Source organism: Myotis daubentonii, chromosome 1, assembly GCF_963259705.1.
Source record: "Myotis daubentonii chromosome 1, mMyoDau2.1, whole genome shotgun sequence".
Taxonomy (NCBI): domain Eukaryota; kingdom Metazoa; phylum Chordata; class Mammalia; order Chiroptera; family Vespertilionidae; genus Myotis; species Myotis daubentonii.
Window position 1 is genome coordinate 224017337 of NC_081840.1, and position 13957 is coordinate 224031293.

Genomic DNA, 13957 nt, shown 5'->3' on the forward strand with positions numbered 1-13957 from the left:
AAGACTGGTAGAATTTTGGGCATGGCCAGTGTCTTACTAAATAGTTGGGGGAAGATGAGAGTATGTCTTTTAAAGAAAACTCTGAATATATTACTAAAAGTCCCACCATCCAGTATTATCTTCCAAAGGGAAATAGAAATAAGATGGCAAGTCTTTTCTCATGAACCCATGGCCTTTAAAAACCTTTCTAATGTTATATTGGGAATTTATTTTAGACCCACTTAAAAAATATATCAAATCTGCTTATAGTTTCTTCCACAGATAAACTCTTTCAAATAGATCATTTACCTTCAAATGACTGTTCTAAAATTGACTGGGAAATTGAATTTCCCAAGTCCAGAGTAGCTTTTAACATTGTCACTTTTGAAATTTGAAGAAGACCCCAATCTGACCAAGTTCAAATTCTGTTCAGTAATAATAAATCATGATGGTTTGGTATCTAACATAAATACTTTGTACATTTATTTTTATCCTTTCTTTTTTATATAAAGGGCGCCCAGTATATTGGGACATCAAAAAAATCATAAAGGTCATTTAATAAATAAATAAAAATCATGGCATCTAGTTTTGCTTTGAAAATGACATAAAACAAACAACCAGAGGGAAATATTTAGCGTGAGAGAAAACCCAAACCTTTCAAAAACAATTTAAAACATACTATAAACTTATAAAAGAACATTGGTATTAGTGTGCATATGTGACAGAGGACACAGAAGAAAACATTTTTAAAATACTGTTGAAATATTTTAGGTTTTCAACGAATATCAAATCATTATATTTTTGTAGTATGTGTGAGCAGAAAGATGTGATATATTTGCTAATAATTATAAAGGTAAATCCTTGTTTATGATCACACATTATTAAATAAAAAATAAATTAAGGCCCTGGTCAGTGTGGCTCAATTGATTGGAGTGTCTGTCATCTGTGCACTGAAGTGTAGGCTCTATCCCTGGGCCGGGTGCTTGTGAGAGACAACCAGTCAATGCCGCTCTCTTTCTCTCTCTCTTTCTTCTTCTCTAAAATCAGTAAAAAAAAAATTAAAAAATAATAATAAAACAGAAATTAATTACATTAAGAGGACATGCAGAACAGATTGGGGTATAAAATTATTTGAAATAATTAATCATCCTGTAGAAATGTTTTCCTATTTCAAATATTCCCTTCCCAGTGGAATATTCTCTGAGTTATATATTCAGTCTTAACACTGTGCTGATCATTTGGGCTATTATTATATCCAGTTCTTCTTTTCTAAACACATTGCTCTTCCCATTCCGTGTGAAGGTTTAAGTGTGGTCATATGTCCTGTTTGGACGAGTGAAATATAAGGGGAAGTGAAATGTGTCAGCTCCAGGTAGAAACTCTAAGATTCAGTGTGTGATTTGTCATGGATGCCCTGTCATGGTGATTATTAAAGTGTGTGTCAAGATTGAGCCTTTGTTAGCTCCATGCTGGGTTTGCACTATAACTAGAGCAACCTGCCTTCCTGCATTTAACCTACAGAAGGAATGAGAATAAAACAACATGATTAAGTCACATAGATGGTGGGGATTGTTTGTTATCACAGCATAACTTATCTTGACTGATATAACTGTTCTTACCTTTGTGATTTAATGTATCTGGGTATGTATATATTTATATGTTTAGCTGGCAGCTCTGTATACTTTCATTATCTAGTATGTGTTTGTTTTTTCATTAAATTGCAAATATTTTTAGGATCTGGTTTTTGTGTTTTCTTTTAGGCATTACTTAGCATATAGTAGGAACTAAAGTGTGTATTTTAAATAAATACTACTCAATAAATATTGCTTTATTGACTTTTATTGCTAAAATTATGGAATTTGCATATTTTGTGAGCATTTAATGGCAGTCAAACAAATATATCATTTCTGCCTGAAATAGTAATTGGCAATTAAAAAAATCCCTCCCAAGTCCATATATACTTTCAATAGAATACAATTTTAAATTTTTATTGTCAAAATAGGGGTACATGAAACATGTGAAACTAGAAATAAGGGAAGTAGAATTAATAGCAATAAATTTAGTTCAGTTAACCCAACAGAGGTCAAGTCCCCATGACATGAAAGTGAACTCACAGTCTATTTCACTATCAGTAAAATGTTTTCTCCATATGGTTGCAAAGGAACAATTTAATAAGTCTTAAAGTTGAGCGGTTAATATGTATTTCCATGTAATGCGTAACTTCCTTTTATATTAGTCAAGGTTTTCCCTCACACTCATTAAAAAAATTATTTTCCACCCATTTCTAAGCCAAGCACTCCAAGTTGCTTTTCTAATGGAAAGTTCTACACATTTATGAGGCACTCCTCAACTGGACTCTTCAGTCTGTACTCATAACACAGTAGGAAGTATCCGAGAAGACCTCTCAGAAAGAAAACTAACATTTGTGTTGCATGATTTCATAACACTGAACTGAAATATTAGAGTACAATCGTCCGTGCCTCAATCTTTGTTTAATTGAGTCCATCATGGAATAGGATGCTGGGAAGAATGTTCACATTAAAAAATGTAAAGCTGATTTTATATTGTATGGTGGTGGTGGGAGTAGTGTTTGAACACCAGCTACCCCTTACTTTCCTGCTGTTGAGACTTGTGACTACTTTCATACACCTACTCCTTTTCCCACACAGTGAAAATTCAAATCATTTTCTTGCAGTTCAGTGGCAGAAAATAGGAGGTATTATCTGGAGTCATAAACAAAAAGCTATGAGGTGGGTATCTAAATTATTCCAGGCAGGCAGGGGAGGGCAGTTAGGGGCAATCAGGCAGGCAACGACAGGCAGTTAGGGGCAATCAGGCAGGCAGGCAGAGGGATTAGGGCAATCAGGCAGGCAGGCAACGACAGGCAGTTAGGGGCAATCAGGCAGGCAGGCAGAGGGATTAGGGCAATCAGGCAGGCAGGCAGCTGAGCAGTTAGGAGCCAGCAGTCCCGGATTGCGAGGGGGAAGTCCCTATCGGGTCAGGCCTAAACCGGCAGTCAGACATCCCCCAAAGGGTCCCGATTGGAGAGGGTTCAGGTGGGCTGAGGGAACCCCCACCTCCATGCACAAATTTCGTGCACCGGGCTACTAGTAAATATGTATATGACAATAAACAGTAACTTCCCAAACCTGAGTCTTCATCTAAAAGTAGCATGTAATAGCCGTAGACCAGGGGTGGGCAAACTTTTTGACTCGAAGGCCACAATGGGTTCTTAAACTGGACCGGAGGGCCGGAACAAAAGCATGGATGGAGTGTTTGTGTGAACTAATATAAATTCAAAGTAAACATCATTACATAAAAGGGTATGGTCTTTTTTTTTTTTTTTAGTTTTATTCATTTCAAACGGGCCGGATCCGGCCCGCGGGCTGTAGTTTGCTCACGGCTGCCCTAGACAGTTTGGCTCATTGAATAGAGCTTTGGCCTGTGGACTGAAGGGTCTCAGTTTCGATTCCAGTCAAGGGCACATGCAGTGGGGGGCATGCAGGAGGCAGCCAATCAATGATTCTCTCTCATCATTGATGTTTCTATCTCTCTCTCCCTCTCCCTTCCTCTCTGAAAGCAATAGAAAGAAAGAAAGAAAGAAAGAAAGAAAGAAAGAAAGAAAGAAAGAAAGAAAGAAAGAAAGAAAGAAAGAAAGAAAGAAAGGAAGGAAGGAAGGAAGGAAGGAAGGAAGGAAGGAAGGAAGGAAGGAAGGAAGAAAGAAAGAAAGAAAGAAAGAAAGAAAGAAAGAAAGAAAGAAAGAAAGGAAGAAAGAGAGAGAGAAAGAAAGAAAGAAAGAAAGAAAGAAAGAAAGAAAGAAAGAAAGAAAGAAAGAAAGAAAGAAAGAAAGAAAGAAAGAAAGAAAGAAAGCATGTAATACCTATTTCAGATTTACCATGAGGTTGAATAAACTTGTGAATGTGCTGGGAGACAGCTGCAGGTGTTAGGAGTACAATCCAAGACCCTGTCTTTACCAACCAGCTGGTATAGCTTGTTACAACTTACTCTTTGACAAAGTAAAATAATTGTGGCCATCAAATTAATTTGTGGTCAATTTTTAATGAGTGATGCAGCTTTACAGTTTGCTGCTGTGTCAGGGTAATAGTAAGCATTCGGTATAATTACCCCTTTATTAAAAAGTTTTGGTAAATGTTGGTTTCCTTCTTCTGCAAACCCTTGTGAGTTCCCTTTAATAGATTTAGAGAACGTGTTCAATCCGGGCACTTGATGAGAAGGGAAGTTATTGCCTACTATAATTCCTGTCCTTCCCTCTGATTCCTTGTGGCCCCACACCCTGCCCCCCTTTGCTGTCGTTCTTTTTCTGAAGGATTTGTTTTGTCTAGCGAAGAACTGGAAGGGATGTATAGCAAAAAAGAAAGACTTAAAGTGCCTTTTGGTGAGAGAGCATGCATACCAGAGGGAGGCAAGCTGCCAGGGAGATCTCAGCCAGCTGCCATGGGAAACTCATACCTGCATAATCAGGCTAGATGAAAGTCAAGGGCTCCCTCCCATGATGCAATGGGGGAAGGGGGGCTGGGGCTGAGTGGAAGCCCACATTCAATCACAGCTAGAGAAGAGCAACACAGGGGGAGGCAAAGGCGTTATTAACACTAATTGTGATTGAAAGCCATGGAAGGGTTCAGTGGTATCTAAGGGGCATGTAAAATGACCAGACCTGGAGCCTGCAAAGGATGGCCAGAGGAAGGCTGTGGGAGCCAGTGTTTCCTTATCAAGGCTGTAGTTTAAATAAAGAGGGGAAACATAGTAAGACTAACAGCCATAATCTCCCCATGCTAGATAGAGACTGTCAGGTCACGGAAAGATTACTCAGCAGATTCTTCTTGCTGGGTGACTTATGGACCAGGATGTGTGTGCTTGAACACAATGTGCACACTCCAGGCAGTATCTCTGCACTTATTCTCAAATCTTTATGTATTACATAAAGTTGTACCTGTTTAAGATTCTATCTATTCCTCAAGAGAACGCATCAAACTGTGGAAGAAAAGCCCATGAGACTGTTTTAAAAGGAAAAGGGTAAGAGATCTAAAGTATAAGTTAAAATACAAAACTGAGCAAAGCAACCAAAAAAAGAGAAAGAAATACATATGTATGTATTTTGGACAAAATGTATAAATTGGACAAAGTGGAAAGAAAGTTTCTTTTTCTTTAATGACTAACATAAATGCATTTATTCATAAGACTAAAATATGAATATAATTTTGATAACAGTTTTCTTCCCAGGAATAAATAGATTTATCTTTTTCTTTTCTGAGAAAGAAATTTGATGATGGGTCTGTTTAAGGGATTTGGGCTGATCTAGGAAAAAAGGGTATTACTAACATAGGCAGCAACACACAACAAGCTTTGTTGGGTAGACCTTGACCAGGATGGCATGAGGGGGAAGTCCCCTGGGGGACCATGACCCAGAAGGGGAGAAGAGCAAAGGAGGTCCAGGGGAGAGGGGATACTAAGGGGCTCACATGTACAGCAGCCTGTGGGGAGTCTCTGGTCCAGAGAACTCTGGAGGATAGTTAGGCGTCAGAATAGTAGATGTGAAAGGAGGTTGAATGAAACTTACATAGGAGACAGGATCTAATTGATTAAAAATCCACTCCTTGTGTTATTTTTTTAAAAAATTGTATATGTAAAAATTTGACCCTGGCACCAGCAAGCTTTTTAGCTCTCAAGTCTCAGACTGTAGTAAAAATATCAACAGCTAGGACCCAATGCATGAAGACCATCTCTGGCTCATTTGTATAATATAGCCTTATGACAGGATAGTGAGATGCTAGGGCGATTCCTGGGCAAGAGGAATGAATAAACTGACACACGATTAAACAATGCCCAATGGTTTGTGCACTTGCAGCCAACCCTGAATCACAAGATCCTATTTTCCCCTACTAAGAACACTTGAGAGCAAATGGTTAATACCTCTCCCCCTTAATCAGAGAATACATAACATATATTACCCTAGCCTGGGAAAATAGAGAGCAAAGACCCCAGCTAAACGCAAGGACAAATAATACTTGGGGGATGCTAAGGCAGGAGGAGGTGAAGGGGCTACAAAGGAGAGTTTATCTCACCCACTGAACAAAGAAGTCAGCAGTCTTGGGACTTGCCAAGATAAAATCACTAGATATTCACATAAATTCTGGGAAAAGTCACAAGAAAGTAAAAAGGAGACCTTGAAATGTCTTCCATTGCCTAAGATATCCAGCAGAGGAACCTTGAAACCTATAGACCGAAACGTATAAAAACCCTAAACCTTCGGTTGGGTTGTCCACTTGTTCATTATGCCAAGTGTACTTTAAATAAAATTTGCTTTTATTTGCTTCCTTAATAAAATTGCTTGCTTTGCTACAATGCTGCTGTCTGTCATTCATCTAAAACCTTTCTTAGAAGATTGTTAAGAGCCAAGGAGGGGAGAGCCCTGCGGCGCTTAGTCAGGGCGCTGTCCAGTAACAGTGCCACCATCTGGTTCATCTATTACTATTACTGCAGTTACTGAGGGTGTGGCCTAGAATATGTCCCAAAAGGTACTGCCAGCCTCTATGATGGCTTGGATGTGGAAATCATGCATATGCAAGCCTTGAGGGGCAAGGGATAAGTGGGCAGCTAAACTATAAAATCAAGATTCTGTGTATCCCTCTTGCTCATCTCTGACTGTGGCCACCAATCCACCAATATCTGATGTAAAGCCACAATGAGGATGAGAAAGTGTTTGGATTAAATGAATATATATATATATAAACACCCTAAGAATCCAGAGCCTCCCTTGTCCTTTAAATGGAGTAGGTAAGCCCTGAGGGGAAACTGAGTGTTCCATTTCAGTTCAATAGCACCGAATGTCTGCATACAATATAGATGCCATTTGTATTCCAGGCACTCTGCTAGGAGGCAAAGACAAGAAAAGAAGTCACTACTCTCAAGAGTCTTGCAAGCTAATAAGAGGAATGAGACTCAAACACAATGGCTGTACTAAAATAGCTGGAATCAGGTACGTGAAATACAAGTGATGTCCCCAGAGTGTTACTGGGTTCAAAGAGGGTACAGCCACTTCTGATTCACACAGTTCTCAGAAGAGGAGGCACCTGAAAGATGTTTCTTGCAGGATAGGTAAGCAGGGTGTTTGAAGGTGAATAGAGCTAAAGACAAGGGGTTCCTGGTGGGTGGAACTTCTCTGGCAAGGATATGGAGGTCTGAAGGTGACCTCAGAGAACAGCAGCACTACCTGGTGGAATTTCAGGGCAGTGGTGAGCTGTGTTTTTATTTTTCTATTGCACGGAAGGAGCTGCTGGAAATTGCTTCCTAGAGTTAGAGTCTAATTTTGTTCCAAGTAAACTTTCTAAAGTCTTAGATCCTATTATTAAATGTACAGAAATATGTGTATATATTAATGATGAGAGTCCAAGGAATGTGATTTCCTTTACAGAGAATGCGGGATACTTTTTTTCCATTACTATAAAGTTACGTATTAATTTAATTACATCTTTGTGCACATTACATAAAATTATTCAACAACATGCTGCATACTGTTTTTAGAATTCTTCTTAGTGCATGGTATTGATACAATAATGAACAAGTCTAGATTTCCCTCTGTGCTATGGTTACTGTAGGTTTAAATGAGAACCATTTATCCAAGTATTCTCCATGCAGTTGCCACACACTTACACACATACACACACACACACACACACACACACACACACACACACATAAATGTTCCTGACAGAAACACGATACCCCTGGTCCAGAGTTAAGCATGGTGGAGAAAAAAGGGTATCCTGTACAAAGACTGACTAAAGGGTTTCAGTTATGTTATGAAATAAGCATGCAATCACTTAATTTAAATTATTAATTTATTTACTCACTCAGCAAATATATCCTGAGCATATACTCTGTGCTAGGTACTGTTCTAGTTTCTTGGCTACCACATAGTGATGCATGCTGTAAAGGCAATTAAAGCTGAGGAAAGAGATTGTCAGAGATTGTTTTACCTAAGTTCACAACAGCAGACTTGGGGAAGACTTAGAGCTTACAGCAACAAATAACTATATATATATACCTAATAAGCAAAGTGTCCCCTCAGGAGTTCGACCGATGGGGAGTTCAATCGCTCTCTATGATATGCGCTGACCACCAGGGAGCAGCACCAAACAAAGAGGCCCTGGCTGGCAGCCAGCAGCCCAGGAAGGGAGGCCCCGGCTGGCAGCCCACAGCTACTAGGGACCCTACCCATGCACACATTTTGTGCACTGGGCCTCTAGTAAATGATAATAGAATGAACACCAAAATTAATCAAACATTATGCTTTAGGTCTCACATGGTCTCCTGGCTAACTCAAGATTAGAACCCGTGTCTTCCAAATCTTAATCAATGCTTACTAAATACTCATAGTTATAATGGAGGAAGGAGAGAATACATAGGAGAGTGGGAAGGTATCCAAGTCCGAGGCAGGTTCGGGAAGACTAGTATAATTTGGATAGCATCTAAGGTTCCTATGTGAGACCAGTAGGGTAGGGCTGAAAATATGGATTAAGAGATTGTGAAGCAATAGAATGCTGGGCTAAGAAGTTTGTCTTTGAACTTTTACTTAAATGTGTATTCAGCTTTCACTACACAATGAAACAATGGAAACAGATCCAACCAAAGCTAATGCAAGTTAATTATTGAAAGACAGATAATTTTTTTTTCAAGAAAAGATAATTGTCAATAGAAAGCAAGCTGATGTTAGACAGTTATCTCACAATGATTTTGGTATTTGCTAAATGCAATTTTATTCTGCTAGTCCTGTGATCCTGAATGCTCTTCATGATAGCCCTGAACTATTTCAATCAATTTCTCCCTGTCTGAAGTCCTATCTCCCCATTCCCAAATAGAATCTCATTAACTCACATTTATCCCTCAAGACAAAATTCAAACATCTTCTCACCTTTAGAGCTTATCTCAGAAGAATTAATTACTCTTCTTTCTTGGACTCACAGAGGTCGATGGACTTCCCTCAATCACAGAGCAGCTGTCACATTGTCATTGGCACATCTGTATCTGTTTATGTCCACTCAAAACTTTGGGCAACCTGTAGCAGAAATTGTTGAACACACTGTCCCCACTATACCATACTGCACCTCAAACGGGGCAGATGGATTGAATGAATGAAAAAAGTCTGAAGTGCCTCCAGAAAAACTGTTAAATCATTACAGTATGTTCTTTATGTGAATTATGTTTGGTTGTATTCTGGTTATTTGATAAACCATCAGACCTGGCCCATATTTTATAAGTTTCAATTGCTAATACAGTAATGTTCAATTATGGACACTGTGCCAGAAAAAAAAAGAACAATAAATATTTCCGTAATGAATATTGATTCAGTAAAACAGATGTCTTATTTTGCCAATTATTTCGAGGGGAAAAATAAACTTTACTTCTCTAGTAAACTACCTAACTACTCTATAAGAAATTTACAATGTTCAGAAATAAATATTTACAAAATCCTGTCACTTGAGTTAAAATACCAACTTCTTTTATTTCCTTTTCCCTCCGATGATGCAGCCTTTATTTCTTCCTGTTTTCCTTTTGGGGCTCCATTGATGCCTTGGTGTACTCTGATGCTTTAACCGTCTCCATTCTTCTGTTAGGTTTCTTTGTTTGCTTGTGTTTCTAATCTAATCATAAATCCAGTAAGCGAAGATTGCAACTGGTATTGCTCTCAGGGTATTTTAAACATAGGATAAGTGTGATTGATGATAGGTTCAAGAAAGTATGACTACAGAGAACTATTGTAAGTCTGTAATTGCAAACATAACTATTCAAACTGAACTCTAGGTATAACTGAGCTAGTTACTTTGCTAGATCCATGCTGATGAACCAATTTAAAAAAATTAGTACAAGTTCCTTATTTAAACTAGTTTCAGAAACAGGATGTATACCTAAGGAGAATCTGAAATTACTATGCTCTGGGCATTGTCATTGGTTACTTTAGAACTCAATAATATATTGTCTCCATTCTAGATATAAGAAAACTGGTTCATAGAGGTTAAGCAAGTTGTCCAATTCTCCAGGTGGGCAAGGCAAAATATGAACTTGTACTTAAACTTACATATCATTTTATTTTTGCTGTACTATTTCTATTGTTCCAGCTGGGGAACACTGCCTCTCCCACCCCCCAGAATGTTCTGAGCACATCTCAGTAGTATTGATTGCTTATCATGAAATAAATACATACATGAAAGAGGAGATGCAGCTAACATTTTCTCAGTCACTTACTAAATACTGTCCCAACATGTTCTTTCAATTATATACCCAGCAACCATGCATGAGAAATTTCCCTTTTGCTCTATTAACACTCGATAGACTAGATATTTTTAATTTTTTCAATATAGTATGTAAGAGGTGGTAAATGTATTTTTATTTAATCACTAGTGAAATTGAGTGCTTTAAAAATGTTTATTATGTATATTTTTTCTCCTTTGATTTGCTGTTTCACAACATTCACTCAAATTTATTGATGTGTCTTATTTTACATTATTTTTGGCACTTTGTATATTAGGTGAAACGAATAACATCTATTTTATAGAGGAGTAAACTGACAGTTAAGGAAATTAGTTGTCCAACTGTCATATACACAATCTTAATTTGATATCTTTGTAGCTATGCTATTAATGACTATATTCCAGTATTTACACCCCTCACCATATAAATCTATTTCCCTTAAATTTTGTTTAAAAATAAATCAGATCAAAATAGCAGAAATTTATACAGGATAGGGCAAAAGTAAGTTTACAGTTGTGAGTATGTGAAACAAAGTTTATTTTTGTATTATTATTTGTCATTTATTGTATTATTTTCCATATGAAAAACTGTAAACCTCATTTTGCCCTACCCTGCAGACATATAAACATATGTTGTTTTTCTTATTAACAGTTATTTTAAAAATAAATTTAACAAAGAAGTTCTTTATTACAATTAACTGTTATGCTGATGATGAAAACTTCATGAATAATTTCAAAAGTAAAATTTACTTAGACTTCAATATTCTATTTATCACTTTGGCCTATGATATAATTGCCATAAAAATGAGACTGTTTCTTTAGTATTTTACATACTAATTTTGTTGAAAAAATAATCATTACTTTTTTTCTTTGATGTTCATCAGTTGTGTATTAAAATGTACTTTTTATTTGTAGAAATGGGAACATACATTAAAATGAAGAACAGATGTGTTATTATTGATTTCCTATATTTAACTCAATATATAAATATGTTGGCCATGGGCTGAAAGTGATAATTAGGTTTTTTATACTTTCAAAAAATAAGTCAACTTCTCCTAATAGAAATTAATGATTATCTTCCAGCTTAGTGTGTATTTCCTTTTATCTTTGTGAAGCAATACCTAATTTAAAGTTTAATATCTTTCTTCTGTTCCCATAAGCAGCAGATGGTCCAGGCAACTATTTCCTACTATCTAATTCCTTAGTGACATTAATTATTCATCTGTAAGGAAGTTAGGGAACATTATCTTTCCAATTCCTGGCTTGCTTAATCAAATAGTTTAAAGAAAATATCCTAAAGTTAGCCAAAGACAAATATTTAAACCCATAAAAGAATTGAGAAATATAATGGCCATGCATTGGGGACACTTCATTATTGTTCTGCCACATAAATAATTTGGTGGAAAAATGTAACTGATAGGAAACAAATGATAACTGACTTGGCAACAGAGCTCAGTTTACAGAGCTATTTAGCTTCGTGCCATGGAAGTTTGGCCTACAATGAAGAGATTAACTTCTTGCCTGTTTCTGTGATTCTCCAATCTCTCCATGTATCTAACTAGAGATCCTACTTGCAGGTCATGGAGAATAAGTTGGATACTGATTCCACTTACATTTGAATCGCAGTGTTATTATCATATGTGCTTTTCAAAGTCAATCTCAGGGAATAGGCTATTTCTATATCTGTGAGTAGGAAAAGACAAAACAGGAATCGTTTGATGACTGTATTACTTCATACATTATCTGATCCAAAGCTAAAAAACAATTCATCCTGGCTTAAACAATAGTGAATTTTGTTGTCTCCAATAACTGCAAAGATCAGAACTATTTCTCGTGTCAGATTCTGATGATTTAGTAACTCAAACAATATCATCAGTGCTCACTTGTTTTCTATGTCTTAGCTTTAATTTATTGATATTGTCTCTACTTGCAGGCAGTATTCTTCTCAAGATAACATGAGGGCAGCAGTAATGAGGGACCTATTTTCTTGGCAATTGCAAAAGAAGGGAAGAAACTTTCTATTACCTATGCAGCAAAATAGCCATGATTGTCTCTGGCTGGATAAACTTTTTGCATGTATTTTTCTATGAATTCATGACTGAGGTCAGGATTGTGTAATCTGATTAGTTTAGGGTCAAGTCATATATCCATCCTTGAAACTAGGGAGAGACTTACCACCTTGCCAATCTAATTTCCTTTGAGATGTTTTTAGCAGTCTGTTGTTAAACTCCAAATATGTGGGAATTTTCCAGCTATCTTTCTGCTATTGATTTTAATGACTTCATTGTGGACAGAAAATTTACCTTGGATGATTAATCCTTTTAAATGAATTCAGACTTGTTTTATGGCCCAGAATATGATCTGTCTCAATGAAAGTTTTATGAATACATCAGAAGAATATGTATTCTGTTGTTGGAGTGAATTATAAATGTTAATTAGGTTAATTTATTTAATAGGTTTGTTCAACTATATGATAACTTTACTAATTTTCACTATATTTCTTCTGACAAGTACTATACTTGTGGATTTTGTCCATTTTTTTCCATTCAAATTCTGTCACCTTTGAAGTAATCACAGGGCCCTTTATAGAAAAGTGTTGCCCACCATTGATCTAAAACACAAGGAATCAAAGTTTGTGAACACACTGGCACTTTCCCATCCTTATATAAATTGTGAACTAATATCATGACCCATAAAGTCATTAGAAAATGTAATATGGAGGTTAGATTGTATTTATAACAAATGCAACTTAATACATCCTGTATATTTAACAGTAGAATTTTTAGTTCTAGGGAGAGGGATGCAACATGTCAATGGGAAATGGGTTAAAGAATTAATTAAGTTTTAAAAAGCAATAATGTATTGGAAAAATGAAAGGGATAGTTTTTAATTTTTTTATTATTTTTTATTGATTTCAGAGAGGAAGCGAGAGGGAAACAGAAACATCAATGACGAGAGAGAATTATCAATTGGCTGCCTCCTGCACAACCTCCACTGGGGATCTAGCCCGCAACCCGGGCATATGCTCTGACCTGGAATTGAACTGTGACTTCCTGGTCCATGGGTGGACCCTCAACCACTGAGCAACACTGGCATGGTGAAAGGGATTTTTTTTTAATGTTTTACAAAATACACTTATAATCATATAGTGGCAATTTCACATGATTGTGTGACCAATGAGAAAGGACAGCTATGGTTATATTGCTGTATCCAACAAAATTATCTCTAGGCGTCTTGGTGAATGTTCTTTCTCTTCCTGATGACTTCTCTTTGCCTTGGGAGTCCATTCCTCCTGCCCATCCCAAATAAACTCAAACCTTTTGTTCCTCACTCTCACAGCTCTCACTTCATGCTCTATGAATCTCTGACTTATATCCAATGCCAAATAATTCATTCTTGCTCTTGGTATCTACTGCTAAGTCTATGCTTCCTTTTTGGCTCTGTCCTTTTTCTAGCCACTTGACATCTCACAATGTTTACAGAGGCCCTCGTATGGTTGATGTTGCTGAAATTATGGGCTCCAGGACCTAGATCCTACAGTTGCTTCTACCTCCTTGCCTGATTTCCAACATAGGTATAGCTCTGAATTTCTTTTTTTATTAATATTTTCTTTATTGATTAAGGTATTACATATGTGTCCTTATCCCCCAATTACCCCCATCCCCTCACTCATGCCCTCACCCCCCCTAGTGTCTGTGTCAATTGGTTAT